General features: G+C 45.1%; 1 protein-coding gene across 1 annotated transcript in view; it reads right to left on the reverse strand.

Annotated features, from left to right (window-relative positions):
* The window catches only part of DSCAM (DS cell adhesion molecule), an 857,668-nt gene that overhangs the window by 157,693 nt on the left and 672,138 nt on the right, over positions 1-27,837 (reverse strand). The gene's annotated exons all lie outside the window — the stretch shown is intronic.

The raw sequence follows: 27,837 nt of genomic DNA on the forward strand, positions 1-27,837 counted from the left end.
TTATTCGGCAAAGCAAGGGTTCACGGTTTCCCCACCATAACACATGGCTCAATTGCATTTGAGATGTTTCTTTGAAATGTATTGGCTGAGCAAGAATCATTATTAAAAGAGTTGGAAGGGTGGCAGAAAAATGAAACTGGACTCAATGAGCCCCAAGCAGAAATTGCTGTGTGGTTTCCTATTTGGAGGGGGGTGGGGTGTGCAGGTCTTATTCTCCTCCAATCCCTGTGGAAAGTAAACTTATGTTCCCTAAAACACACAAGAAAATGATATGACTTGCTTATTAGACAGGAAAAAGGGCTTCCATTGAGAATTGTACTCCTCCTTCCATAATCACCTACATTTCCAACTATCCTTGTCAACTATGGGAATTTCCGAAACCTTGTTAGTTAACCGATTGACTAACCAATTCTTGAAGTCACCTCTTGGCATCCCTAACCCACAGTTCTGCAGACCTCAAAACCAGACTTTTCCCAAAGTTTATAGCAGGGAGTCTCATCTCAATGTATTGAGAGAATGGGAAACTTTATTTGTGAAACTTGTCAAGTTCCCTCCCTCCATCTCAAAATTCCTCTTGATGAAAGTGAAAGAGGAGAGTGAAAAAGCTGGCTTAAAACTCAACATTCAAAAAACTAAGATCATGGCATCTGGTTCGATTACTTCATGGTAAATAGATGGGGAAACAATGAAAACAGTGACAGACTTCACTTTCTTGGGCACCAAAATTACTGCAGATGGTGACTGCAGCCATGAAATTAAAAGACACTTGCTCCTTGGAAGAAAAGCTATGACTAAACTAGACAGCATATTAAAAATTAGAGACATTACTTTGCCAACACAGTCCAATCTAATCAAAGCTATGGTTTTTCTAGTAGTTATATATGGATATGAGAATTGGACCATAAAGAAAGCTGAGCACCAAGGAAATGATGCTTTTGAACTGTGGTGTTGGAGAAGACTCGTGAGAATCCTTTGAACTGCAAGATCAAACCAGTCGATCTTAATGGAAATCATTCCTGAATATTCATTGAAAGGACTGATGCTGAAGCTCCAATACTTTGGCCACCTGATGGGAAGAACTGACTCATTGGAAAAGATCCTGATGCTGGAAAGATTGGAGGCGGGAGGTGAAGGGGACGACAGAGGATGTGATGGTTGGATGGCATCACCTGCTCAATGGACATAAGTTTGAGCAAGCTTCAGGAGTTGGTGATGGACAGGGAGGCCTGGTGTGCTGCAGTCCTTGGGGTCACAAAGAAACGGACACCTAGAGACTGAACTAGTGTATTGGAGAAGACTCCTGAGAGTCCCTTGGATAGCAAGGAGATTAAACCAGTCAACCCTAAAGGAGCTCAACCCAGAATATTCATTGGAAGGATTGATGCTGAAGCTGAAGCTCCAATAATTTGGCCACCTAGTTGGAAGAGCAGACTCATTGGAAAAGCCTTCAATTGTGGGGAGATTGAAGGCAAAATGAGAAGAGGGAAGTAGAGGATGAGATGTTGATAGCACCACTGACTCAAAGGACGTGAGTTTGTGCAAACTCCAGGAGATAGTGAAGACAGGGAATCTTGGCGTGCTGCAGTCCATGGGGTGGCAGAGTCAGACATGACTTAGGCACTGAACAATTAGTGTGGAAATGGACCTGAGGAATCCAGCAAAAGCAAACACAAACACACTCTAGAAGGAGCTACCCTCCACCCAGGCCCTTTGGGATTCTCCAGATGAATCTCTGCTAACATGAGCTCACAAAACAAAAATAGTAAAACACGTGAGAAAACAATATACCCTCATGGAGAATCAGGCCCCCAAGGGCTTCAGATGCTAGAATTACGAGATACAGGCCTTGAAATAATAATGCACAAAATGTTTAAAGATATTTTCAAAACATGAGAAAGGAACAAGAAGATATGAAAAACAAACAGGAAGATTTGAAAAAGAACTAAAACAAATTTATATTTTTTTATCTACTTTTTACCTAATTTTCCCAATCACGGGAGTTAGGGCTCTCCCTCATTCGTAAGGTCATGCTCATGCTATATTCTTTGCCACCCAACTCAGGGCCCTCCAGCACCTCTCCCTGGGCACTTGACCATAGAAACGCTGTGCCTTCCCCTGAGAATGGCACATGCCAGGGCATGTCCTCCCTGCAGCCAGCTAGAGTGGTTTGAGACACACAAGGCAAAGATCTCCCAGTTTTGTAGCCTGGACCCCACGGAAGACCCCACACTGTGGAGCTTCTCTATAGTCACAAGGCATATGGCAGAGATAACACAATGTGGAGTGGGCAGGCTGGGAATGGAGTGAAAGAAGCACCAGGAGGCCCAGATTTTAAAGAAAGCTGCCCACAACCATGGTGAGATTCCTCTTCCTGAGCATCTGAGAAGCAGCAGAACTGCTCCACCATCCCCAAACTTTGGTTCTGATCCCTCCTTCCCTTTCACCTTTTAAAGATAATTTTTAATTTTATTAACCAATATACTGAGGTACAATAAACATACCACAAAACTCACTTGCTTCAAGTATATAATTTTAGTATTGCCTTCGCTTTCTAGGCTCAAGGGGGAGGGGTAAGACATTTTATTGAGTGAAAGATTCTTTAAATTCTGTAGCACTTTACAATTTTCAAAAGTTTCACATACATGATTTCATACAATCCCATAATAACTCTTATTAACCCCCTGCCCCTGTCTTGCTCCTCGCCCTTTCCTCTCCCCACTGGTTTGTTCTCTGTATCTGTGAGTCTGTTTCTCTTTTGTTTTGTTCACTTGTTTGTTGTATTTTTCAGATTCCACAAGTGATATCTTAGTGACATCATCACCAGGTGATATCATCACCAAGTGATAGAAGTGATATCATCGAGTATCTTTTTCTCTGTCTGAATTATTTCACTTAGCAGAATGCCATCCAAGTCCATTCATATTGCTGCAAATAGCAAATTTTCATGATTTTTATGGCTCAGTAGGATTCCACCGTATATATATGTGCCACGTCTTCTTTATCTACACATCTGTTGGTGGACGTTTAGTTTGCTTCCATACCTTGCTGTGAATAGCACTGCTATGAAGATTGGGTGCATGTATCTTTTTGAATTAGTGCTTTTGTTTTTCTCAGATCTATACCCAAGAGTGGAATTGCTGGGTGAGTTTAAAGCAGGGACTGGCTCTGCTGCTTTCCCCCCGTGGGGGCTGCAGTGATGATTGTGGGCCTCATCATGATGCTGAGATGTGGGCATGTCTGGGGGTGAGGGGCTAAGGTGTATAGGTGGGGAGACGTGGAATGCCAGCTGGGGCTTCAGCATCTTAAATGCAGCGGAGGGTAGGGACCAACAGAAATGCCCAGGGCTGTAGGCATTTGGAGTCCTGGGCGGGCTTGTCTGGGATCGCAGGCAGACGATGGGTCAGTGTGGAATGGACTTACAGGGGCACTGTGGGGCTTAGAACTTAATGAGTCAGCTCATGTCCATGTCTGTAGAGGTTACACATCAGGGTTTGGTTTATTGTTTTATTGGCTGCCTGGATTCAAAAAAGAAGAAGAGAAAATGTTGATAGTGAAGACTAGATGTCTGAGGCCATTGCACTGTACAGCGTCCTAAATAATGAGAAATAATTCTTCTATTAATAGTATGAAAAGTGAAAGTGTTAGTTGCTCAGTCAAGTCCAGCTCTTTGTAACCCCATGGACTATAGCCCCACCAGTCTCCTCTGTCCTTGGAATTCTCTAGGAAAGTACGTTGGAATGGGTTGCTATTCCCTTCTCCAGAGAATCTTTCTGACCCAGGGATCAAACCTGGGTCTCTGCACCACAGGCAGACTCTCTCCTGTCTGAGCCATTAGGGAAGCCCACAAATAATTTACCAACTGGAATAGGGCCCCCCGGCCCCTCCTGTAGAGAACCAGTTCCTACAGCCCACTTTGTTGAGCACAGAGGAGAGAGACTCCAGTGGCAGAGCTGTGTTCTGGAAATTAATCCACACTAATGCCTTCCAGTGTGATGGGCTGCTAAAGGCCACACAGAGGATTTCTCAGTGTATGCTATTTGCTAAATAAGAAAAAAAAAAAAAAAAAAAAGGCAAAGAAACATGTCACATGGCAGGGTATGAAAAAATACAGATTTCTTGTGAAGACACATTGAGTGTGATCACTTCTCAAGTCTGGGGTATTTTACCACTCTCAGTACTTTATATTTCAGTGCTGCTACTGCTAAGTCGCTTCAGTCGTGTCCGACTCTGTGCGACCCCATAGACGGCAGCCCACCGGGCTCCCCCGTCCCTGGGATTATCCAGGCAAGAACACTGGAGTGGGTTGCCAGTTCCTTCTCCAATGCATGAAAGTGAAAAGTGAAAGTGAAGTTGCTCGGTTGTGTCGGACTCTTCACGACCTACCAGGCTCCTCCGCCCATGGCATTTTCCAGGCAAGCGTACTGGAGTGGGTGCCATTGCCTTATGGGAATGAGGATCAGGCAGAATTCCTTTGTGCTGTCTCCATAGAACTAAATAATTCGACCAACAGCATTGTCATCCAACCGAGAGAGAAGGCGAAGGTTCTTCAGGACAGAGGATCTCGGATGTAAACTCCAGAGTCCTCCGTGACATGAGTGCAACCCACCTGGGCACCTCTGTGAAGTTCAGTCTCACTCCTGTACAGTAACCGAGCTTCTGCAAAGCCATGCCGAGCCTGGCCCCCGCAGCGGAGAAGTGTTCTGGTCAAAACCAAAGGAACCCCACCCCCAGCCATAAGAACCCAAAGACAGATGCCGAATAAGGGTTTCTGTCCGACCTCATGAGCTGCTACACAGGGAGCAAATGCATTCAGAAGGCTGGAATCTGCCTGGAATGTAATTTTCTATCCCTTTGAAAGCATCAACTAGAGGAACACATTCGTGGTCTCTAAGAAAATGCAGCTGTGCTCAGAGGGCTTGCTTGTTGTCTGCCCTTTCCTTTTCCTACTAATGAAAAGCTTTACTGTTTTCTACATGGGAGAAGTACCTCAACTAAACCCTGGCCCTCCGGTGTATGATTTGTCCATCTTACCGTGCAAAAAAAAAAGCTTCTCTTTTTACTCATATTTCTCCTTCAGAGGAATGTCCCCAACAAAATGGGTATTTTAGTTCTGGTTCATGGTCAGAAATTGTCTGACGAGCCCTTGTTCTGTCTCACCCAAGTATTCTCAGCCCTTTAAAGAGACTGATCATTTTCACATCTCTTTGCAATGCTAATGTTTGAAGGCACGACCTTTTCACTCATCACAGTCACCAGTGCTGAGAGGTGACAGCATGTCAGTGGAGCAGGGCTCTCTGCAAGGGTCTCTGAAGCATAACGAACGGATTGGGTAAGAGGGCTGAGAACCAAGGGAGCCTGGGCTGCCCTGCTAGTGGGAGAGAAGGAAACCAAGACCAAGAGGGCTTTGTTCAACGATCACATGCCCTGTGCTTCTCCAGCAAAATTACCCATTAAAGAGACAGCTGTTGTACTTTGTTATATACTGGTTTATAAATTTCCTTCATTAACCACAATATCGCCTACCAGCACCTTAATGTTCAGCAGATCTGCATTCTTCCTGTTTAAGGGAGGCTCATCTGACCTACTTCCTTGCAATGCAAACAGACAGTGGTACAGTGAGTGGAGCTGCTGCTACAGGCAGGGAGAGCCGAGCCTGTGCACGGAGATCAGCTCTGTGGTCCAGGGATGCCGTCTTCTTAGTCTGAAATTGGCCACGTGGGAAGATTTACATCAGGGAAACTGACAGACTGACAAATGCTGGAAACTGGTGCTTTCTTCTCTTCCTCCTCTCCCAACGGCTAGTTGTTTGAAAATTAAGAATTTACCAGAACACTACTTAGGAGGGTGTGCCACTATGTGAATGATTTCAAAGCGTGTTCCCATCTTTCCAGAAGCACTGAGAAGGTGTTAATTTACCTCAGAGCAATAATCAAACTTGGGCTTACCAGGTGGTGCTAGTGGTAAAGAATCTGCCTGCCAAAGCAGGAAATGCAAAAGACGCAGCAGTTTGATCCCTGGTTGGGAAGATCCCCTGGAAGAGGGCATGGCAATCCACTCCAGTCTTCTTGCCTGGAGAATCCCATGGACTGAGGAGCCTGGTCTTCAGTCCAAGGGGTTGCAAACAGTCAGACATGACTGGGTGACTGAGCACAATAACCAACCTAATTTGTAACAGCTGTTGTTGATGTTCAGTCACTCAGTTGTGTCTGACCCTTTGTGACCCCATGGACTGCAGCATACCAGGCTTCCCTGTCCTTCCCTAACTCCCAGAGTTTGCTCAAAATCAGGTCCATTGAGTCAGCGATGCCATCCAACCATCTCATCCTCTGTTGCACCCTTCTCCTCCTGCCTTCAATCTTTCCCAGCATCAGGTTCTTTTCCAATGAGTTGGCTCTTTGGAGCTTCAACTTCAGCATTAGAAAGAAAAAACTCATTCTTTCCCAATGAGTTCTCATCAGGTGGCCAAAGTATTGGAGCTTCAACTTCAGCATCAGTCTTTCCAATGAATATTCAAGGTTAATTTCCTTTAGGATTGACTAGTTTGATCTCCTTGCTGTCCAAGGGACTCTCAGGAGTCTTCTCCAGCACCACAGCTTGAAAGCATCAGTTCTTCAGTGTTTAGCCTTCTTTATGGTCCAACTCTCACATCCATACTACTGCTGCTGCTGCTGCTGCTAAGTCGCCTCAGTCGTGTCCGACTCTGTGCGACCCCATAGACTGCAGCCCACCAGGCTCCCCCGTCCCTGGGATTCTCCAGGCAAGAACACTGGAGTGGGTTGCCATTTCCTTCTCCAGTGCAGGAAGGTGAAAAGTGAAAGTGAAGTTGCTCAGTCATATCTGACTTTCAGCGACCCCATGGACTGCAGCCTACCAGGCTCCTCCATCCATGGGATTTTCCGGGCAACAGTACTGGAGTGGGGTGCCATTGCTTTCTCCCTCACATCCATACATGAGTACTCAAATATGAACAGCACATCACTGCATGTTTTGACAAGAATTCAATTATAACTTGACATACACATTGATTTTTCAACACAAGGATATATAGAAAAATAAAAATTATATTAATAAATCACTGATATGAAAGATTATTTCTCAAACTTTACTCTTCTGTTTTCATGACTCTACCAGTAATATAAAACTGGTCCTAATACAGCTTTATTTCTTTTTTACTTTAGCTCTGCTGAAAGCACTGAAAAAGAAACAAAAGGAAATACCAAGTGTCCTGGATAAGCCCCAAGTAGACAACATGACTGTCAAGATCATCTGGTTCAGTCCTTTCATTTCACAGAGAAAGAGAAAACCAGAGAAACAGAATGGGAATCAAAGGCCCAGATGCAAGAGTCAACCAGAATCTGACTTTCACGTTGTTGTTGTTGAGTCACTAAGTTGTGTCTGACTCTTTTACAATCCCATGGACTGTAGCCCACCAGTCTCCCTCTGTCCGTGGGATTTCCCAGGCAAGAATACTGCAGTGGGTTGTCATGACCTCCTCCAGGGGATCTTCCCCACCAAGGGATCAAACCTGAATCTCCTGCATCTCCTGCATTGGCAGGGGGATTTTTACCTCTGAGCCACCTGGGAAGCTTCTGACTTTCAGGAATCCTGTTCTATCTAAAACCATCATTATCACAGATAACAACTCCCATAGAGGCAGCCAATCTTCCTGGACGCCCATGACCTCCCATATTTGACCTGCAACCTGGGAAGTCCCTCAGTCCCTCCACGTGGTCAGAACAGAGGTGGCAGAGGAGGGTGTGGGGTCAAGAACAAGGCAGCAAGGCTTCCCCAATCTGAGGCAGGAACACTAGGGTCTCCAGGTGGGAGTTCTGGGGAGGGAGATACTCTGAGACATGAACACATTCTATGAGCCACTTCTTCATTTTGTTTCTTTAGCTACTTCTTCAACTATATATTTACATCTTCCTACCATTTGACTATAAACATTTTCAAACACACAGAAAGTTGAACAGCCTTATACCCGCTGCCTGTGTTTTGCAATGAACATTTCATTCAGAGATTTGAATCAAAATTTATTTTCACTGTTATTTCACCAGTCAATCAAAATTTACTGAACACATGATTTTTACTACTCTGAATACATAAAATAAACTTGAGTGAAAATATGAATCAGTGCATGTTGCAAAGATCAGGCGCTAAGATGGCAGCTGCCTTCTTGAATTCTGCTGCTCAGGGTGAAGCCCCTTGGAGGTGTTTTAGTCCAGACCCTGATGCTGTGGCTTGGGGTCTGGCTGCCTTGGGTTAGACACTGGTCTTCTCAGAGAAGGAGGGGATAAAGGGGACCAGAAGCCAGGAGGCTAGGCTCCAACCTTATGCCATCTGTGTACACGCAGCTGTGAGTGAGCAAGATGATGACTGCCCTGGGCCTCAGTGTTCTCAACTGATTTATGGATGAGCTGCATGGGACAAGGTGCTCTCATCCTGGGCTGCATCTTAGACATGGAATCATCTGGTTTTAAAAATAAACCAGTGCTCAGGCCCTGTGTGTACTCAGTTGCTCCAGTTATGTTCACCTCTTTGGGACCCTACAGACTGTAGCTGATCAGGCTCCTCTGTCCATGGGGATTCTCCAGGCAAAAATCCTGGAGTGGATTGCCATGCCATCCTCCAGGGGATCTTCCTGGCCTAGGGACTGAACGCACGTCTTCTGCATTTATGGCTGAGCCATGGAGGAAGCCTCCCAGACCCTACCCTAGACCAACTGAATCAGAGACTCTGGGGGGCTGGGCATGGGAATGGGTTTATTCAAAGTTCTTCAAGTGGTCCTCATATACAGCCTTGAATGAAAAAGCTCAATGGATGATCTCCAAGGCCTTTCCAGCTCTGACTGTCCTCCCCATTCCCTTTTTACTTCCTTAATTTTTTAAAAATTTATTTTAATCAGAGGATAATTACTTTACAATATTGTGATGGTTTTTCCCATACATCAATATGAATCAGCCATAGGTATACATATGTCCCCTCCATTCTGAACACTTCCCACCTCCCTTCCCACCCTCCTTTTTATTTCTAATCTCCCCTTCACTCTGTCCCTTTTCCCTTCCCTTCTTCCTTCTCTCCTGCCTGTCTAACTTCCTTCCTTTCATCTGATCTCTTTCTTCCTTTTTCTCCTTCTCCCTCTGTGTCACCATCCCATAATAACAACAGTTAACTTTCCTGAATCCTGCCTCGGTGCTGGGATACTTCCTGTGTACTCTGTCTGTATGTATTCCCTGCACACAGCGACCTCACTGGATATGGCTGTAGAAATGACCTGAGACTTATTGTAAGTGCCGTTTTTAGTAGGCTCCAAATTATACTACAAATATGTGTGAATGATATAGAAATAACATTTCTCAAAGATTCATTGGATTTAAATTTATATGAACATATGTCTATGCAGATGATCAAAGAGAACCAGACACCAAACACCTACTTTGAAGGGAACTGAATTAAGATTAACATATAAGAGAATTTCAGGATTTATTTCATCCTTGACATCATGTCCTTTCTTTTTATTTATAAGTAAGGAAACAGAACTGGAGGGTTAAGGCTGGCTAGATGAGAACCTTCTCTCATCTGATCCTCTTCTACTCCTATTCCAAAACTCTATTTCGTGTAGTAAGATGTAAACAATCAGTATCACCTTAGTCGTGGCACGTGGGATCTAGTTCCCTGACCAGGGATTGAACCCAGGCTCCCAGCATTGGGAAGCTGGAGTCTCAGCCCCTGGACCACTGTAACTAAAAGATCTCACACGCTGAAGCTAAAGATCCCACTATGCCACAACTGAGGTCTGGCATAGCCAATAATTTCAAAACAAAAGAATAAGAAAAATCAGTATTACCATAAAAATCATACAGTAAAATTATCTTTACTTCCCAAGATGATGAATCTTGCCCTTCCTTTTCTTTCCTTCTTCCCTTTCTTTCTCTAGGGTCTGGAGAAGCTAAGCAGGTCTAAGCTGAGTCTCATGGAGTGACTCATATATCTGGTACTTCTCCAGTGGTGCAGTGGATAGGAATCCACCTGCCAATGCAGGGGACATGGGTTCCATTCCTGGTCCAGGAAGATTTCACACGCTGTGAGGCAACTGAGTCCATGCACCACAACCACTGAAGCCCACATGCCCTAGAACCTGTGCTCTGTGACAAGAGAAACCACTGCAGTAAGACCACACACCTCAATGGAGAGTAACCCCTGTGCACTGCAACTAGAGAAAGCTCACACAGCAACAAAGACCCAGTGAAATAAAAAAAAGTAAATGTTAAAAAAATCATATGCCTGAACCTGTGTATCCTCTCAAGTTTCACATCACTTTTACACCCCAGATCTCACAGAGATACACATGTTCCCAGTAGAGAAGAGAGTGCTTAATTCCATGTACCCACACTGAAACAGAATCAGAGCAGGTAAACAGAATTGGAGTCTAAAGCCATCAACAAGTCAATGAAAGAGCCAGAAGGAGAACCTAGGCCTTCTGGACCCGAGCGCAAAGCTTTTTGCCCAACCACAGTGGAGGCCCCGAGGCTGGTCCGCAGGGCACAGAATGCCACCTGCTGGGGGGAGGGGCACCAGAGCATCCTTGGAAGTCCCTCTACCTGGGCCTGGGCCTGTTCAGGGGAGACTGATGTCCTTGGTGGTTCCCTTCAGCTACAATAAGGACCCTAACATCTCTCCTGCAAGCCTACTGTCTATCTGAGCATTGAGGCCAGCAGGATAGGCTCCACAACTGTAGGTTCCCAAGCAAAATGAAAATGTGTAGACCTTTGTTAACAAAGCAGGAGAAAGGTGCCAGTAAAGTGACCAACTATGAAGCCCTTTTTCCTTCTTCTGTAGTCTCTTTTTCTCCATGTGCCATGATGGTTTATATTCACTGTTGTGCCAGCCCTCCCAGGCCCCCAGGACACACTTTGCGACTTGCAAACACATGTGTGCACCCTACGAGGTCAGGGTGCCCTTCCCATCAGAATGACCACTGCACCCACATCTTGGGTGGGTGACCTCCAGGTGCCCTAAATTGCTCTCTGAAAGCTGCCTGGTGCTGCCGCCTCCAGCAAAGAGGCTCCCCTATATTCTCCATGGAGATGCCAGCCCACACCCAGATCCTCACAGGGTGGAGGATGGCAGTGATGAATGGGTGGACGCAGTGAAGGGGAGGCCTGGGGCCAAGGAGGTGAGAGGAAGATAGTTGAGCTCCACAATGAGAGAGGCCACTGCAGTGAAAAGCCTGAGCATCTCAAGGAAGAGTAGTCCTCACTCGGTGCAGCTAGAGAAAACCCTCCATCCTGGGGAGGCAGGGAGGCGGCGGCAGGTAGGACTCAGGAGCGGAGACTTCAAGTGCCCAGTTCATGCTGCATTATTCCATCCAACTTCATTACAAAACACACATTTACTGATGAAATTATTGAATCCCCTGGTGATCCAGTGGTTAAGAATCCACATGCAAGGCAGGGGACAAGAGTTCTACCCCTGATCCACATGCCATGGAGCAACTAAGCCTATGTACCACAATTACTTAGCCCACTCACCCTAGAGCCTGTGCCCCACAAGAGAAGCCACTGCAATGAGAAGCCCATGTACCACGAGGAAGAGTGGCCCCCACTTGCCACAAATAGAGAAAGTCAGTGCAGCAATGAGGACCCAGCACAGCCAAAAGTAAATAAATAAATGCTGAAAAAATAAAGATAAAATTATTAAGAACTTCAATATGGTGGCTGAAGAAGCTTAAACCTAAGTGCAGGGTCCCTTGGGAGCTGGTGACCCCATGCCATGGGATTGACCACATACTCCAGACAACAATCCTCCATGCTCTAAGTGCCCAGCTTCCTAGGAAGACACAGCTGTGACAGGTAGACAAGAATAGCCTGGTTACCTGCAGGGGTAAGGAAGTTGGGAAGGGTCTCTTGAGTCTCTGGGGCAAGGTTGGGGCACACTAACTGCAGCCTTGAAGAAGGACCAGGAGCCAGCAGCCTCCTCTTTTCTCATCACCAAGGCAACAGAGTGGACCTCTGATGTCATGTTTCTCTGTCACTGCGGTTCTGATCCTTACATTACCTGGGGCTACTGAAGAACCCATGGTCACATGTTATCCTCAGGACTCTTCTCTTTTTCTTTCTTTTTAAAATTTTTTTTTCTTGGAGTACAATTGATTTACAATGCTGTGTTAATTTCTGCTGTACAGCAAAGTGAATCATACACACACACACACACACACACCCTCTTTTAATATACTTTTCCCATACAGGTCAATACAGAGTATTGAGTAGAGTTCCCTGTGCTATACAGTAGGCCCTTATTAGCTATTTATTTATACACAGTTGTGTGTATGCATCAATTCCAATCCCCCAATTTATCCCTTCCACCCCATCCTTCTCCTTTTCAAAAAATTGTGGCAAAGTATACAAAATATAAAACTGATCATTTTAACCGTAAGTCCAAAAGCATTAAGTGCATTCACACCATTGTACGAACCTTACCATTGTCCATCTCCAGAACTTTTCCATCTTCTTCAACTGGAACTCTGTCCTCATGAAGTAGTAATTCCCCATTCTCTGCTCCCAGCCTCTGGTACCCACCATTCTACTTTCTGTCTTTGTGAATTTGACTGTTTCAAGTACGTCCTCTAAGTGGAATTTTACAGTATGTTTGTCCTTCTGTGATGGGTTTGTTTCGCTTAGCTTAATGTATTCAAGGGCTTTCCAGCTGGCTCAGTGGTAAAGAACCCACCTGCCAATGCAGGAGACATCGGTTCGATCCCTGAGTCGGGAAGATCCCCTGGAGGGCAATTCACTCCAGTATTCTTGCCTGGGAAATTCCATGGATAGAGGAACCTGGTGGGCTACAGTCCATGGGGTTGCAAAAGAGCTGGGCAAGACTGAGCAACTAAACAACAGTAACGATGTGTTCAAGGTTCACCCGAGTTGTAACATACATCAGACTCTCCTTCCTTTTTAAGCCTGGATGATATTCTGTTGTGCATAGATACAATATTTTGCTTATCCGTTCATCCATCGATGAAGTTGTTTCTGCCTTTTGGCTCCTGTGAAGAAGGCTGCTATGATCACCGGTACACAGAGCATTATTCTTGAAAGTGTCTGTTGCCCTTTGCTAGAGAAAATTGTTTGCAATTCTGTGCCTGCTTCTTTTTCTGCTTCTTTTCAATGTTCAAAGGCCAAGCGGCTTTCTCCCGGTTTGGGGTCCCTGCCTCTCAGCTGCGTCTCCGTTTCCTCATCTGTAAGAACAATGGGGCCTCCAGCCTCCCGAGGCTGTGATGGGGATTAATGAGATTATGTGCGTGGAACCCACTGAGTGTGTCCTCAGAAAGGCCCTGAAGAAACACAGAGTGCTATTATCTCTGCTGCAGAATCAGAAATGCCTCCTGTCCAAATACATATTGTTCATAAAAGTTTCAGCAAGGAAGACTACCTACCGGGCAATACTAATCCTCATCAAGAAAATGATTTCTCCAGCCAGGAATTAATAAGTTCTTAGCACATACTAAAATATCTCCTCGGCTGGGTTATTATGCTTACATAATGAAGTTACTTTGATTATAACCATTAATCAAATACGTGTTTCCAAGCTACAGTGGGCTGTGTTTGATGTTAAATTTCAACAAGAATGACAACATCTCCACTTCTTGACAGCTTTGCCAGGGCCCCATGACTTGATTAACTGTGTCAGGGTAAAGACAGAGGACATTTAGGGTTTGTATTACATTCACTCTGTACGTGTTTTCAAGTTACCTTATTGAAAGAATGTTGATTTTTTAAATTTTAGTTTAAAAATATTTATTTAGCTTTGACGGGTCTTGGTTGCAGCACGCAGGATCTTTGTTGTGGTGTGTGGGCTCCAGGGCACACAAGCTTAGTAGGTCCAGCACCCGGGCTTAGTTACCTCTAGGCAAGTGGGATCTTAGTTCCCTGACCAGGGATTGAACCCGCATCCCCTGCACTGCAAGGCAGGTTCCTAAGCATTGGACCACCAGCAAAGTCCCTGAAGTTGAGTTATTTTGCAAGACAAGTATAAATATTAACCAAAAGATGAAAAACAGTATTTCCCTCAAATTCACATACAGATAGGCAGTCATTTCCCCCCCTCCTTTTTTTTTTTTTAAGCCTGTCTGGTCATGTATATGGACTCTACACTGCCCAATAAGAAAACTTCCTAATAATTAAGTAGAAAAAAATATTAAGTAGACTTTTTGCCAACAGTGATAGTAAAATATACATTAAAAATAGCAAGAAAATAGACGCTATCATAATGAAAAATTAAGTGAGGTCCAGAATATTGACCAGAAAAACAAGGGCCCACGGAGAGGGCCACAAGCGATATACATGTCTAACCAACTGATGCGAGGATCCTAGGCTGCCAGCGAGCCTGTGCAGGGGCACTGAGGTGGTTCCTCCCAGCCAAGACTTCTTCCTTCTAAAATATTCACATATGGTTCTTGAGAGGCAAGTGGTTTCCATGGAAACCAGATCAGAGTGTTTTCCTGGCTTAGGGATGGAAACACAGAACAGTTCTGCCTAAAGCCACATTCTAACTTTTAAGCAGAGGCTTCCTTCCCATACAGCTGCTTTTCATGGAGAAGCAAAGGGAACAAACATAAACCCTTTCCCCCTTTCACACTCCTGGGGTGCCTGAGCCTCACTCTGCTGATACCAGTGGCCATGTCTATCACCCTGGGGCTCCCTGGAATCCAGGGCAGGGTCTTCTGGCAGCTGTGCTGAGGCCATCTCCTTCTTCAGGGCTTCCCAGGGTCTTCCTCCTCTTGAAGAATCTTGTTCAAGACAGGTCAGTGACCACGACTTTGATCCTGCCATGGACTCTGAAATCCTCACCGTATTTTAAAATTTCTCTCATTTCGCCTTTTCCTTGAAGCCATTTAACCAGTTGGCCATCATCCTGTGTCCATATTCATTTCCCCCAGGACTTCTTCATTTGGCTGCTGATGAGACGTTCCCATTTGCTTGCATACAACGCACACTTGCTTTTATTAAGCTGGTTAGCTGGATTTGGTTATAATATTTGGTTTATTTAATTTGATTATCATTTTTTCCCCTTGCATGTCTTTGTCATCTGACTATGCTAGTTTCAGGGACACAAAAAGTTCTTTCAGAGACACCTGATGTAATAATGATGCTAAGTATAGCCAACATGTATTAAGCCCTATGTTAATCATTTTATTAGCTCTTAATCTTCCTAGCTTGAAAAGAAAATGGCAACCCACTCCAGGATTCTTGCCTGTAAAATCCCATGGACAGAGGAGCCTAGCAGGCTACAGTCCATGGGATTGCAAAGAGTCGGACATGACTGAACAACTGATCACATCTTTACAGCAACCCTAGGAGGTAAATGCTATCCTTACCCTTATTTTGTGAGCACAGAAATTGAGACATAGAATGGCTCATTCCAAGTCACACAATAGAGATGGAGCCTGAATTTTAACATAGTCATACCCCTTGGGTATACATCTATAAATGCTCGAGTCTTGCCTGGTTTTGAATTGTTCATATAATAGTTGCTCTATTATTTTCCATCTTCCATCTTTCATTCTTTGTTATGATTACATGGTATCTGCTATACGTATTATACATTTATCACCAAGTTATGTCCGACTCTTTGTGACCCCATGGACTGCAGCACGCCAAGCTTCTCTCTCCTTCACTGTCTCCTGGGGTTTGCTCAGACTCATGTCCACTGAGTTGGTGATGCCATCCAACCATCTCATATATATATGTGTATATAATATATATGGAGACTTCAGGTATTTTCATTGCTGTATAATATTTCTTTGTATGAATATTTATGGCTTACTTACTTGAGAGGGTTCAGAATTTGGACATCACAATGTGAGCATCAAAATTTTAGTACATGAATAACGGTCATTTATCCATGAAATTCTCTAGGGAACATTTAGAGGAATACAATTTCTAGTCAATATATATGTGCATCTTTAAATTTATGAGACAATGCCAAGCAGCTTTCAAAAACAGATGTGCACATTTACAGTCCAACCGTCAATTTTTGTTATTCATTTGTTCATAACACTGGTTCTTCAAGAGTGGTCCCTGGGCTTCCCTGGTGACTCTGTTAAAGAACCCACCTGCCAATGCAGGGGACACAGGTTTGATCCCTGATCCGGGAAGATCCCACATGCCAAGGAGCAAGTAAGCCCATACCCCACAACTACTGAGCCTGTGCGCAAGGCCCTGGGAGCTGCGACTACTGAAGACTCCGCGCTCTGGAGACTGTGCTCTGCAGCAAGAGAAGCCACCGCAACGAGAAGCATGCACAAGGCGACCAAGGGCAGCCTCTGCTCACTGCAACTGGAGAAAAGCCCACACAGCAGTGAAGACACAGCACAGTCAAAGATAAATAAATAAATTATATATATCTTTTCAGGTGGCACTAGTGGTAAAGAGCCTGCCTGCCAATGCAGGAGATGCAAAAGACACAGGTTGGGAAGATCCCCTGGAGGAGGGCATGGCAACCCACTCCAATATTCTTGCCTGGAGAATCCCATGGACAGAGGAGCCTGGTGGGCTACAGTTCATAGGCTCATAGTCAGACATGACTAAAGTGCTTTAGTGCATGTACACATGTGCACACACACACACATACACACATATACACACAGGGTGGTCCCTGAACTCGCAGCAGAAGCATCACCTGGCAACTTGCTAGAAATGCCAGTTCTGGGGCTAGGGGTCCTAACAAGTGCTCCACGTGACTCTGGGGAATGTACACAGCTGAGAACCACTGCTTTAGAGCTCTTCTTGGCCTCTTCCCTCACTCCTCCCCAAAACCACTCTGAGCCTTTTTCTAGGTGTTGTGGGAAAGTGCAGGATTTGAAATCAAAAGAGCAGCCTCTGAGTTTTGGCTCTGTCGATGCTCAGGCTGTGCACCGAGGTGAATGTTTACACTCTAAGCCCATTCCTCAGTGGGTACCATGGTGATGGCCGCCTCAGCACAGACCCACAGCAAAGATCAAACACATGAAAAGCCCTTTGTAGACTGTGCCAGGTTTAGAATGCCAGTTATCTTCCTCCAGCTAATATTTGCATCCGTGAACTTGTTTTCCCAACTAGATTTACATTCTACCAAGGCGAAAGGGCTTTTCTATGTATGTATATATGGGCCAGGACCAGAAGGGAAAAACGAAAACAGTGTTAGGATGAGGGCATCTTAGAGATTTTAAAGATTTAAACACATTGTATGGTTTTTATAAAGCTTAAGCAATTAAAAAATCACATTTAAAAGTGAATTCCACTTTGTAGGTTCTAAATGAAGTATTAATAAATTTGGTAAATAATTGTTCAGTTTCTAAGTCATGTCTGACTCTTTACAACCCCATGGACTACAGCATGCCAGCCTTCCCTGTCCTCCACCATCTCCTGGAGCTTACTCAAACTCACGCCCATTGAGTCGGTGATGCCATCCAATCCTCCCCTCCTCTGTCACTCCGTTCTTCTCCTGCCCTCAATCTTTCCAAGCATCAGGGTCCTTTCCAATGATAAATAATGGATTTTTCCATTTATCCAATGGTAAATAATATGTATCATCATATTGTCTAGAAAACTGATGTCATAGATTAAAAGAAAAAGAAAGGCTTTTTTAAAAGAGCTAAATTCCTTAACTCAATATGAAAGGAATAGGGTGACAGTCTGCTTACTCTGCAAGATCAGGGTTTCGGGTGGGGTTTTCAAAGGGACGGTCACCACAGGTTAATAGAAAGGTGTGTATGTGTGTGCATGAGTGCCTGAGATCATGTGCACGTGTGTGCATTCTTCTATAAGTGCCAGAGTGAACGTGTGTATAATCATGCAGGCATCACACACACGTGCATGGGTGTGGGTGCATGAGCACGCCTGTATATGTGTGTCTTAGAGGCATAGAGGACAATTCCTGAGCCCTTGGAGCATTAAAATGATCCTGAATTCTAAGTCCAGAATTTTATGTGAAAGCCAAGGTGGTGTACATTTTTAATAATGTCTGTTAGAAAATAAACACACACTATATATCTTTCTTTTTAAAGAGCTTTCTCTCTTAAAGAGGAAAATATTCGAAGTACTCAGATGGTCTCCTGTCCCATTTTTTTTAGGTGTGCTGAAGCAGTGACCAGTAGGGAGGTGATGGACATGCAAGATGGCACCAGCGATTCTGCAGACGGAAAAGCATGTTTTCTGAAGGAGCAAGCAACACAGTTCCTCCCAGCCTTGCTAGAGCCCAAACAACCTGCCTTTCCTTTTTAATTTGAAGTGGAGGGAATTCTCCTCACGTACTGAGCTGTAGGATTAATGATGCCAGGGAATGGAAACTGGATCCTAGCTTGTGAGCAAATGCCAGGATAGGTCCATGCACACGTGCCCACATGCCCACATACGCCTGTGCACACCACTGCCCACCCCCACCTCAGACACCTCAAATCAGTGCTTTCCCCAACTTTGTGTCCTGGGCTTAGGAACTTCAGATCCAAGCATAAAGTCAGGAAGCTGTCACTTGGCACCTTTGCATGGGTATTTTCATTGTCACTGTGGCAGGTGGCATCATTTCGTGTCCCCTATTTATAGCAGTTGATAAATCTTACCAAGGAAGAAACAGAAAGGCGCAAGGGGTTCTTGGAAAATAGGCTTCCTTGTTAATCAGAAGATACTCTACGACCCAGCAGCTCCCTGAGGGTTTTTAGATTTCAGAGGCTTGTGAAGCAACACATGTAAATATGCCTCCCAGAGCAGGAGAGCAGGCGCTAATTGAGGCACTGACGGCTCTAAATGAAGCAGGAACCCACTAGGAAGACTCAGCTCCCGTGGAAACGAGCGCTGCCAAGCAAGGCATGCCAGAGCATCAGCAGGTTTCATTCACCGTGTATCCATGCAAGTAAGCGCACACTTAAGCACCCTGACTGGGTCTCTTACAGTGCAGGATCTGAGCAAAACAGCCACAAAATAATGTTAAAATATTAAAAACATCTCCCTTATGAATCTTCCAATTCATTGTCTCCCTAAGTGGATATTTTTATTGTCTATTTCTCCTTTCACAGATGCAAAACAGGTATGCTATTGCTTAGTCGCTCGGTCGTGTCCAGCTCTTTGCAACCCCATGGACTGTAGCGCACCAGGTTCCTCTGTCTGTGGGATTTTCCAGGGAAGAACACTGGAGCGAGATGCCATTTCCTCCTCCAGGGTATCTTCTCAACCCAGGGATCGAATCCATGTCTCCTGCTTTGGCAGGTGGATTCTTTACCACTGAGCCACCTGGGAAGCTCCCAAACAGGTATGCTGCTGCTAAGTCGCTTCAGTCGTGTCTGACTCTGTGTTACCCCATAGACGGCAGCCCACCAGGCTCTGCCATCCCTGGGATTCTCCAGGCAAGAACACTGGAGTGGGTTGCCATTTCCTTCTCCAATGCAGGAAAGTGAAAAGTGAAAGTGAAGTCGCTCAGTTGTGCCCAACTTGTAGCAACCCCATGGACTGCAGCCCACCAGGCTCCTCCGTCCATGGGATTTTCCAGGCAAGAGTACTGGAGTGGGTTGCCATTGCCTTCTCAGGAAACCGTTAAACATTTCTCAGCCAGGCATATTCCAGAATACTTAACAGCATCATCTTCAGCTTCCTGTGATGAAAGGGGGGTGGTGTTATCCTCTACATCCCCAGTGCATGCAACAGGGGCTGCAGGTTTTACTTCATCTGACCTTGTGGATTTAATATGGAAGCATCTCACCTGCAGACCTATGGAAGCTTCTGGGTGCTGGCAGCAGCACCTGCTTCCTTCTCAGAGAGCCCTGGGGGCCAGGGGGCCAGGACTGTGACCTCTGAGTCAACTTTTAACATGCTTTAACGGTGATGCTCTTCGTAAAATCCACTCTGAATTCTGAATATGTCCACATATACACATAACTAGGGCTTTAAGCAGGGTGTGTGTGTGTGTGTGTGTGTGTGTGTTGGGATGAGAACTAAAGCGCCCTCATCTGAGTGGGTGTATCCCTAGTGATAGCAACAGGATGTGAGGTTTAAACCCCTGGAAGCTGCTCTGGGGAAACCCGTGTGCAGTGGAGCAGCTCTGACTGCAGCAGCTCATCAGACTTGAGCTGTTCCGGTACTAGGCAGTGGCCAGGGAAAGCAGAGATGTGTGCTCAGCTGGGTGTCTGACTCAGCAGTTCCAGGGAGGGACCCCAGCATCAGCACCCATGAGATAGAGGTGCTACTGCCCGGCGACCCCACTGGCCAGAGGAATGGGTGACCCAAGCACCAAACAACATCTCCTGACCCCTCTCATGCAGCTATCTGGGTGTGTTATATCAAAAACTATAAACACAATTTCTTTTTGCTAAATCAATATCTTGCTACCCCATATATTGTGTGTCGCACATATTCTTCCCTCTTGCTTTCCCCCTGATAGTTATAACATTTTCAAAACAAATTTAGGTGAATACTTTGGGGAAAGGAGAAAAAATGTGCAAGGTGTGTGAGCCAGAAACAACGAAAGAAAAGTTAAGAATTCTGTAAGTAACAATTTAAGAATTCTATATGGCCATAAACAAGCAAACAGCTAAGCAAGACACAATGAAAAGGAAAATGCCAAATTGGAAAAGATACTGTGACATATTATAAAGAAAGGATTATCATGTGATAACAGGAATTCTAAATATTAAGAAAAACAAAGCATCTTGAAAAAATGAAAAAGGATACAGAGAGCTTATTTAAAAAGGAGAAGTGGGAATTTTAACAAACAAATATCAAGATTCTCAGCTTCTTCTGTTATAAAATTAAGCAATCGTTTTTGCCTATGTGAATGCAGAGCAGGTTATAGACTGAACATATCCAGTTTGGGAGGAGATGGGGGCCTGGCTCTCAAATCCTGCCCATGGAAATGCCAGCTGGCACGGCCTCTTGGGGAAGCTGGTCTGGCCACCTGTGACACCGTTTGGCACCAGCACATCTTCTACCCTGCAATTCCCTTCTTGTACTTTATCCTAATAATTGATTGGATGTATGTGCATAGTTTATGTGCAAGGATGCTCCTTGCAACATTATTTATAGTAAAAACCTTTAGGCACAACATAAATGCTCATGATAATTTAAATAAGAAATTACATAACCACAGAATGAAATGTTGTTCAGCCTTTAGAACACTGAAAATTATAAAGTCCCAGAATGGTAGCTGTATTAGTTTTTTGGGGCTACCACAACAATACATCACAGACTAACCACACATTGTTTTCTTCTCACAGTTGTGGAGGCTAGAATTCCGAGATCAAGGTGTCAATAGGTTTGATTTCCCCGTGGCCTGCAGTTGGCCACCTTCTCACTGCCCTCCCAGGGTCTTTTCTCTGAGCACACACATCCCTCTTGCCTCTTCTGCTTGTAGAACACCAGTCAGATTGGATCAAGATCCCACCCTTATGATATTATTTACCCTCAATTACTTCATTAAAGTTGGCTTACCAGGTAGCGTTAGTGGTAAAGAACCTGGCTGCCAATGTAGGAGACACGGGAGATGTGGGTTTGATCCCTGGGTCTGGAAGATCCCCTGGAGGAGGGCACGACAACCCACTTCAGTATTCTTGCCTGGAGAATCATGGACAGAGGAGCCTGGCAGGCTACAGTCCATGGAGTTGCAAAGAGCAGGGCAAGATTGAAGCAACTTAGCACACACACATACTTCATTAAAGTAACACAGAAACAGTGGGTTAGAACTTGAACATATGAATGTTCGTGTTCAGTTGCTAAGTTCTGTTCTGTTCTGTTCTCTGTGACCCCATGGACTGCAGCACGTCAGGCTTCTCTGTCCTTCTCCCAGAGTTTGCTCAAACTCCTGTCCATTGAGTTGATACCATCCAACCCTCTCTCAATTCAGTCCGTAACAATATCAATAATACATTATCAATCTGACAAAAAGGCCTATAACGTACAACCGTTTTTTGTTCTTAAAAACTGTATTTATGAAATGCTCTTTCTCTCTCCCTTCACCCCTCTGCTCTGTATATCTATACATCTACAATATAGTAAGTATGTTAACAGGGGTAAGAAGTCACATTCTACTTTATTTCTTTCAGTTTTGTCTGAATCTTTTATAATAAACACATTTACTTTTATAAGCAAAAATTTCAAAGTACTTTTTTATATAATAATATTATTTTAGTGGCTTGCATTTAAGGGTCCATTAAAGTATTCCAGGTTCATATGTGAGCAGTACAGTGGCCCCATGAAGAAAGGTGAATCAAATATTTTTAAGCTCTGGCTGAGGACTCGACCAGGGGCTGCACAGCTGAGCTAAACCAGGCCACAGCTGCATCATCCATGCAAATTGGAAGCACATCCCTAAGGTTTCTGCTTAGGTGCATAGTCTCCCTTGATGAACTGGCGCTTCAGACATGTTGTTCATTTTTTTCAGGGGCTCAAACTGCTGCATACTTTTATATTGCTAAATGGCCAGGGATTCTCAAACAATGGGGAGAAACTGGGAAAAGAAACATTTTCTCTCCACCTTTCACGTGAAGCGACTTTTGATTTAGTGGTAGGTGCGCTTGCTCAGTCGTGTCCGACTCTTTGTGACCCCCATAGACTGTAGCCCGCCAGGCTCCTCTATCCGTGGTATTTTCCAGGCAAGAATACTGGAGTGGGTTGCTATTTCCTTTTCCAGGTGATCTTCCCAGACCAGGGATCGGACCTGTGTCTCTCCTGCATTGGCAGGCGGGTTCTTTACCATTGAGAAGCTCTTCTTTACCATTGGGAAGCTCTTGATTTTGGTAAGACCACATGGTAAGCTCTCCTGAGCAGGTCTGATTTAGCACCCAACAAAATTCCCTTGGGGCTCATGGCACAATGATGGAGAGAGAGCTGCGGCCTCCTGCCTGGACAATAGCAACATGAAACAGACTGCTGATCTCCAGCACCTAAGAACAGTTTGCTGGTGACTGGATGCACCCCTCCACCTCCAAATAAGGAAAAAGACTTCAAAACAAACAGCCCCAAAGACAAGGTCTGAGCGATTACAATCTCTTTCTGGGAGCTCTAAGTACAAGGAAGCTGACAGCCAAATGAAGGGAATAGTTTTGAGAAGTTGCAATCAGGATTAATTGCAGAGACGAGGTTCTGTGGGCTCTGAGAGGCTGCCTGTAGCCACTTGGACATGAATGATTTTCTCCTCCTCTTCCCGCATCTGGGATGCTCTGAGCTGGTTGCTATGGCTGACGAAATGTACCTGCTTCTGCCTTGACAACAGTCTGGCAGGAGCTTGTTAAGGAATCATGGGGAGGGTGAGCGAGAGGGTTATGCAAGGTGTGCAGCCAAGCCTGGACCTGTCGAGGATGATGGCAGGCTTTGAAAAAAATAAGAAGTAGAAGGGCTAAGTGAAGAACTCTTACTTTCTAGACACTGTGTCAGGAGCGCCTGCACAGCTTCCACACTTCTCTCTTTCATCCTCCGCTCTCTTGTCCACCTTTCCCTTGCAGCTTTCATCTGCCTGGGCTGTTTTGATGATTTAGTATAAAGCCCCGATCCACCCTAATTTCAGGACAGTCTCACATCTCTGGAAGTCAGCCAGGTATTTCCGATGAGATGGCACTCCGTCATGTCAATGTGGGCAAAATGAAATGTGACACCCCCCCCCACCCAAAGCTCCGGCCCGATGCTCACAGCCGAGGCTCCACCGCGGACGGATGGATTCCAGGTCTCCACAGCCAATCAGTGACCTGGTTCCTTTTGGTCCATGCTCATATCAAATCAGATGTGTGTTTTCCCCTCTCACGACCGGCACCTTACTTCAAGCCTTAATGAGGATGCCAGTACTGGGCTGTTGCAGGGGTGTTCTCTTGGCTTTGTCTGCCCCTTCCTTTCCTTCCCCACTCCAGTCTGTTCTAAGTTCCTGCCAGCTTCAGCTTCCGAAAATGCCACTGAAGCAGCACTGAATAACATGCCACTGAAAATTCAGTATGATGGTTTCTCACCTGCAGTTTACAATGGCTTCTGTCTACTCTTTATTTGCACAGATGCTTCATATGCTTGCTGCAGCCTACGCTTCAGTAACCAACAAACCCTTCTGGTAACCAAACAGGCCACTGCAGCCCACTGTGTGCACTTCTCTGCTTCTCCATCCCACGTGTGGTCTGGGAACACACTCTTCCTTCCCCAGGCAGGGCTGGCAGGAAGTTACCTTGTCTTGCTGGAAGCTATCTCCGGTTCTCCAACCTGACTTCCACTCGTCCTTCCACATTAAGTATAATTCCTTTTTTCCCCACAAAGCTTTCCCTGACCTCACCTCTCCAAGGTGAGGTCGTCTCTTCTCTGAATTTCCACCACGTTGTAACGTCTGTTCACACATAGTTTACATATCCATCTGCTGTCTTTTTGTCTTTGGATCTACCTTTTGGGGCATTATTTACTAGTAAGTATTTAATTTTTAGGGCTTCCCAGGTGGCGCTAGTGGTAAAGAACCTGCCTGCCAATGCAGGAGACTGGGGTTTGATCCCTGGGTCAGAGGGTCCCCTGGAGGAGGGCATGGCAACCCACTCCAGTACTCTTGCCTGGAAAATCCCATGGATGGAGGAGCCTGGTAGGCTGCAGTCCATGGGGTCGCTGAGGGTCAGACACAACTGAGCGACATCACTTTCACTTTTCACTTTCATGCATTGGAGAAGGAAATGGCAACCCACTCCAGTGTTCTTGCCTGGAGAATCCCAGGGACGGCAGAGCCTGGTGGGCTGCCGTCTATGGGGTCACACAGAGTCAGACACGACTGAAGTGACTTAGCAGCTTAGCAGTTCTAAGTAACTTTATCTGATAAAAACCTACCACTATAATCAACATGGGCTTTCCTTGTGGCTCAGAGGTAAAGAATCTGTCTGCAATGCATGAGACAATGCAAGAGATGGGGATTTGATCCCTGGGTCAGGAAGGCCCCCTGGAGGATCACATGGCAACTCACACCAGTATTCTTGCCTGGGGTATCCCATAGACAAAGGAGACTGGCAGGCTGTGGTCCACAGGGTCACAAAGAATTGGACACGACTGAGCACAGGCATGCTACTGCTGTTGCTGCTGCTAAGTCACTTCAGTCATGTCCGACTCTGTGCGACCCCATAGATGGCAGCCCACCAGGCTCCGCCATCCCTGGGATTCTCCAGGCAAGACACTGGAGTGGGTTGCCATTTCCTTCTCCAATGCATGACAGTGAAAAGTGAAAGTGAAGTCGCTCAGTCGTGTCTGACTCTTAGTGAGCCCACGAACTGCAGCCTACCAGGCTCCTCCACCCATGGGATTTTCCAGGCAAGAGTACTGGAGTGGGTTGCCATTGCCTTCTCTGACATACATGCACGCACACACTTAATCTGTATAGAATCACAGGGAGTCTGAAACAGAAATATAGACTCACAGAGAGTTGCAAAAATAATTGGGTTGCTCTAAGAACCATGGCAACCCACTCCAGCATTCTTGCCTGGAGAATTCCACAGACAGAGGAGCCTGATGGGCTACAGTCCATAGGGCCACAAAGAGTCAGACACGACTGATGCGATTTAGTATGCACACACGCATACACAGTCAACACAGAGTCACTCTATCACCACAAAATACCTGTTGTTACCTCTTAGGATTTGCACCTGGCCCCACAGCAGCTTCTCACTGTAGCCATTACATTGTTCATTGCTGCAGTTTTGTCATTTTGAGAATAAATGTAACTTTTTGAAATTAACTGTTTTCACTAAGCACCCCTTTAAGCTCCATGCAGGTTTTTACGTGTATCCATAGTTCATTTCTTTTCATTGTTGAGTCATAGTATTCTATTGTGTGGATGAACAAGACTTCTCAACCATTCATCTCTTGAAGGGCATTTGGCTTTTCTGTAGAATTTGGCTTATGATAAATGGAGCTGCTATGAACACTCAAATACAGGTCTTTTTTGGAACATAAGTTTTCATGTCTCTGGGATAAAGATGCAAGAGTGTGACTACTCACTCATGTGGCAAGTACCTGCTTAGTTTTATGAGAAACTGCCAACTATTTGCCAGAGTGGTTGCATCATTTTACATCTCTACCAGCATTGCATGAGAGACCCAGTCTCTCTACTTTTTTCCCATCATGTGGAATTATAACTGATTTAAAGAAAATTTTTATTGCTCTTGTTGATAATAAGTGTGCAGCAAGACATCACATTTTTAACATGCAAACCTATATGTGTCTGTGTTAAGTCACTTCAGTCATGTCTGACACTCTGTGACCCCATGGACTGTAGCCTGCCAGGCTCCTCTGTCCATGGGATTCTCCAGGCAAGAATACTGGAATGGGTTGCCATTTCCTGCTATGGGGGATCTTCCTGACCCAGCGATCAAACCACCTGTCTCCTGAACTGGCAGGTGGGTTCTTTACCACTAGCGCCACCTAGGAAGCCCCAACAGGCACACCTGTCTGCTCATAAATCAGGCAATGAGTTGAACATTTCCAAAGTTACATGCCCTTTGTAAGCCTTAGTGCTCACTGAATATCTTATAACCCCATATAAACTGCATTTTACCTGCAGTTTATATGTCTGTAGCTACTGTTGTATGAGACTGAAATTCTGGAACTTTTATCTGAGGGAGAAAAGTGTTCAAGGCAGAGAGAGTAGGGCATTCAAAGGCACAGAGGAGTAAAGCGTGGATCCTGTGAGCCACGTAAGGTGGCTCCCTGTACTGGACTGCAGAGAAAATGCCAAGAAGCGTTAAGACTGAGGCCTGGGGCTGCCATGAAGGACCTCTTGGGCCAGATCAAGGTGTGCAGATTTAACATAAAGGAAGTGGTAGTCTGTTTAAAAATTTTAAGCTGGAATCAAGCATCCAATTTTTTCCACATCATAGTCAGCATAGCCCATGTAATGCATTTTATTTGATTATTTTTGTTTGAAATGGAGTTTCTCCTTAATCTCTGATATTCTTCTGTTAAGTTTGCTGATTTCATTATTTAAGATTTCCACAACCTCTCTACTTCCTTCCTCCCTTCCTTCCTTTTCCTTCTTGACTTGATTTTTAAGTGTAGTTTAAAGTTCATAGAAAAATGGAGGGAAAAGCACAGAAATTTATCATTACCCATCCTTATTTGTGGTTCCATTTGATGTGTCCAAGGTTGAAAGCCACGTGCTGAAATCCTTCAGCATTCTGTTTCTTTTACTTCCTGCTTTATTCTAGCAGGTTTTATTGTTTGGATACAACAGTGGGGAAATGTGTGGGGATGCCTCACTTCCTAGATGAGTGTTTGGGTGCTCATCTGCACAAGCTAATGAGCTGTAAGGTCTTCCCAACCAGGAGATGCTCTGATTCCACTTGGCACTTACAGCCTTCTACCAAACAGGGTTCAAGGAGTAGCTCTTCCATATATGAGTAAGTAAGGCATCCACCTCAACAAAGGGGAGGGTGACTGCCCAGCACTACATGGGCCACAGAGCTGGTTCACACCTGCAGGAACAGGTCAGACCTTGAGCTATACAAACAGAACAGAGATCTGTGCTCATTTCACCTCGAGCAGTATGAACTCCCGAGCTAATCTCTATATAATACAAAGTTAGTTTAATAGTTTATTTTATTCTCAGAGTAAAGATTTCAAACCTCTTTATAAAAAATGAGATGGGGTCCATCTCGCCTTATATTTGAGCCACAGTACTTTATTGAATATTTAGGGCTTCCCAGGTGGCACAGTGGTAAAGAATCTGCTTGGAAATGCAGAAGACAAAAGAGATGCGGGTTTGACCTCTGGGTTGGGAAGATCCCCTGGAGTAGGAAATGGCAACCCACTCCAGTATTCTTGTCTGGGAAACTCCATGAACAGAATAGCCTGGTGGACTACAGTCCAGGGGGTCTCA

This window comes from Bos indicus, chromosome 1, assembly GCF_029378745.1.
Source record: "Bos indicus isolate NIAB-ARS_2022 breed Sahiwal x Tharparkar chromosome 1, NIAB-ARS_B.indTharparkar_mat_pri_1.0, whole genome shotgun sequence".
Taxonomy (NCBI): Eukaryota; Metazoa; Chordata; class Mammalia; order Artiodactyla; family Bovidae; genus Bos; species Bos indicus.